This window comes from Arachis hypogaea, chromosome 11 (genome assembly GCF_003086295.3).
Source record: "Arachis hypogaea cultivar Tifrunner chromosome 11, arahy.Tifrunner.gnm2.J5K5, whole genome shotgun sequence".
NCBI classification, from domain to species: Eukaryota; Viridiplantae; Streptophyta; class Magnoliopsida; order Fabales; family Fabaceae; genus Arachis; species Arachis hypogaea.
The window spans coordinates 62,308,254-62,312,061 of record NC_092046.1 but is presented as its reverse complement, the minus strand read 5'-3'; the positions used below and the strand labels follow the sequence as shown (position 1 = coordinate 62,312,061).

At 42.2% G+C, this 3,808-nt stretch overlaps 1 non-coding gene across 1 annotated transcript; it reads left to right on the top strand.

The window, feature by feature from the left end:
* The first annotated feature begins 2,715 nt into the window (after positions 1 to 2,715).
* On the top strand, positions 2,716 to 2,823 carry LOC112725017 (small nucleolar RNA R71). Its single transcript, XR_003164149.1, has one exon. It is a non-coding gene; the product is annotated as a small nucleolar RNA R71 (small nucleolar RNA).
* The last annotated feature ends 985 nt before the right edge of the window (positions 2,824 to 3,808 follow it).

Here is a 3,808-nt window from a genome sequence, read left to right as displayed (position 1 = left end):
TTCATCTAAGCAAAGGCTAAAGGAATCGGCATAAACACTAAAATCATCCATAAAAACTTCCATATAGTCCTCAATAAGATCAGAGAAAAGACTCATCATGCACCTTTGGAAAGTAGATGGTGCATTGCACAAGCCAAAGGGCATTCTCTTGTAAGCATAAGTCCCAAAAGGACATGTAAAAGTGGTCTTTTCCTGATCCTCAGGAGCTATATGAATCTGGAAATAACCTATGTAACCATCTAAAAAGCAATAATGTGATTTACCTGACAGGCGATCCAGCATTTGATCAATGAATAGAAGAGGATAGTGATCCTTACGAGTGGCCTGGTTGAGGAGTCTGTAGTCAATGCAGACTCTCCAGGCATTCTGAACTCTGGTTGCAATGAGATCTCCATGCTCATTTTTCACTGTAGTGACTCCAGACTTCTTGGGCACCACTTGTACTGGGCTTACCCATTCACTGTCTGAAATGGGGTAGATGATATCTGCCTCCGGTAGTCTGGTCACTTCCTTTTTGACAACCTCTAAGATAGTGGGATTCAGTCTTCTTTGGGATTGACGGACAGGTCTTGCTCCCTCTTCTAAAAATATCCTATGCTCACAGACTTGAGGGTTGATGCCTACTATATCTGCCAAACTCCAACCAATTGCCTTCTTGTGCCTCCTCAGCACACTAAGTAACTGTTCTTCCTGTTGAGAAGTGAGTTCCCTTGCAATGATAACTGGAAACTTCTGCTCGTCTTCAAGGTAAGCATATTTGAGGTGTGGAGGAAGGGGTTTTAATTCTAACTTCTGATCATGGTCAGGCTCTGGGTTGTCTGGAGCTGGTAACAATGGTAAAGTACTGTCGTTGTCCTCTGAGAATGTCCCCACACTTGGACCTTGTCCTATGTACTTCTCTTCAAATTCTTCCTGGTGAACTTCAGCCACGGTTTCATCTATAATGTCACACTGGAGGATAGAATGATCCTCCGGAGGATGCTTCATAACTCCATTCAGATTGAAGATTACTACTCGGCCATCTATTTCAAAAGAGTATGTTCCTGAGAAAGCATCTAATTTGAACTTCGAGGTCTTCAGGAATGGTCTTCCGAGTAGGATTGATGATGGCTTCTCTGAGTCATTTTAGGGCATCTCTAGGATATAAAAATCAGTGGAGAATGTGAGTCCTTTAATGCCCACTAATACATCTTCAGCAACTCCAGCCACTGTAATAATGCTTTTATCTGCTAACACAAAACAAGCTGCCGACCTTTTTAAGGGAGGGAGCCTCAAAATATCATATATAGACAAAGGCATTATACTCACACATGCTCCTAAATCACACATGCAGTCAGAAAATACTACACCACTAATAGTACAATTAACCATACATGGACCTGGGTCACTACACTTTTCAGGTAAACCTCCCATTAAAGCAGATATGGAACTACCTAAAGGAATAGTTTCTAATTCATTGATTTTATCTTTATGTATACATAAATCTTTTAGAAACTTTGCATATTTAGGTACCTGTTGAGTAACATCAAAAAGAGGAACAGTTACCTCAACCTTTTTGAATATCTCTACCATTTTGGGATCAGGTTCCAGCTGCTTCCTGGGCTTCCTTGCAAGTTGTGGAAATGGAATGGGAGTGGTGTCTTCTGTAGTGTCTGCACCCTTTGGTGCTTTCTCCTGTGGTTGAACTTCTTCTTTTTCATCTATGTCCTGTATGTCCTCTTCCTCTTCAACATCTTCTATTTCCACTACCTCTTCAGCTGAGGCGTTTTCTGGTGGGCTTGGCTCCTCCTAATTCCTCTCCTACAGTGTGGTTCCGGACCTTAGGGTGATGGCATTAATGCCACCCTTTGGATTGGGTAATGGTTGAGAGGGGATTCCACTGGAGCTCAAAGGCTGGTTATTTGAGTTAGTCATTGATCCAATCTGTGAGATAAGAGCTTGCAAAGTAGAGTTTAGACCATTTAGAGTGGCATTAAGGTTGTTTTCCATGGCCTGTTGTCTCTGATCAATAGATTGCAGTAAGTCATCATTAGCAGATGAAGAAGGATAGGTAATTTTAGAGGTCTGCTGTTGGTTATTCTGTGGTCCTTGGGATTGCCTCAGGTGAGGTGCTCTGTAAGGCTGGTTCTGGTTCTGCTGCCTGTTGTTGTTGTTATTCCACCTCTGATTTCCCTGATTGTCTCTGCCTCCTCTGTTGTTGTTGTCCCTCCAATTCTGGTTAGAATTGTCCTGCCATCCGTGGTTGTAATTGCCACCTTGATTGTACCCTTGGTTGGGGCGATCATAGAAGTTATGAGTGGCTGCCACGGTGTTGTCTTCCTGCTGGAGTTGCGGACATTCATCAGTATAATGGCTATAATCAGTACAGATTCCGCAAACTCTCTGTGGGACTAACTGTTTGCTTTGCTGTGGTGGAGAAGGTTGAGCTTGCTGAACTTGTTGATTCAATTGCATCTGCTTCAGCAAGTTGGTCATTTCACAGATACTCTGAGTTAGAGCAGCAGTCTCTCTGCTAGAGGATACTTCTGCAATGGCTTTTGAACGGCCTTGTTTCTGCCTGTGATTCCGAGTAGATTCAGCTAAGTCACTAATTAATTGCCATGCCTCATCAATGGTCTTGTACTTTTTCATAGACCCATTGCTAGCACTTTCCAATGTGGTCTTATCTTGGGGCCTCATGCCCTGTGTGACGTAACCGAGCAACACTATCTTGTCAATCATATGGTGGGGGCAAGCTTCCAGAAGATTATTGAAGTGCTCCCAATATTCATAGAGGGTCTCAGATTCATCCTGAACAATCATGGAAATGTCTTTCCTCAGTTTATCAGTAACTTCAGCTGGAAAGAACTTTTCCAAGAATTCTCTTCTAAGTGTATCCCAGTTGGATACAGTTGCTGCGGGTTGAGTGTAGTACCACTCTCTTGCCTTTCCCTCAAGAGAAAACGGGAAAGCTTTCAGCAAAATTAAAGTTTCATCTGCACCATCACGCCTGACAGTAGAACAGGCTGCTTGAAAATCTTGCAGGTGCTTGATAGGCTCTCGAGCAGGTAAGCCATGAAACTTGGGCATCAAATTGAGCAGTGCAGTCTTTATTTCAAAGTCTGTAGCCACCGCTGGGTGATGCACTTGAAACGGTTGCATTGTAAAATCAGGGGCTCCAGCCTCCTGGATAGTAACTCTCCTAGGTGCTGCCATGTCACCTATACGTAAATCAACCGAATCAGTAGAACGGGGGCTGGTTTCTTCCTCAAATAACGTTTTAGATCCGCCCTCTGAGTGGACTAACCGACGCCGAGCTTGCCTTATTCGTGAAATAGTTCTTTCAATCTCAGGATCGAATACTGGCAAGCTTGGATCAGGAAGTGAACGCGTCATCTAATGAAAGAAACAAGCAGCTCATAATAGAAAAATAAAATAAAATGCTGATAAATAAATTCCAATTAATAACTTTAGCACTCTATTGCAACTTCCCGTCAACGGTGCCAAAAATTGACGTGGCGGAAATTGGCGAGTTAAGAATTGTTATAAGATATGCGTTGCAAGTATAGTTCTTAACCAACCGGAAATCCGCTTATCAATTTAGAAGGGTTGTCACAAAATTAAAAATAAAATACTGGGAGTATGAATCCCAGGTCATCTCCTAACGAGTTGCAAAAAGGTGTGCTATTTTATTAACCAGATATTTTCAAAAAGAGTTTGAGTTGAATAAACAGGAAATTAAATTGGAGAAATTAAGTAATTTAAATAAAAGCCTTGACTGGGAGTAGATTAGTTGGAAGCCCTATTCTTGTCACAGTACTCTCAAGAA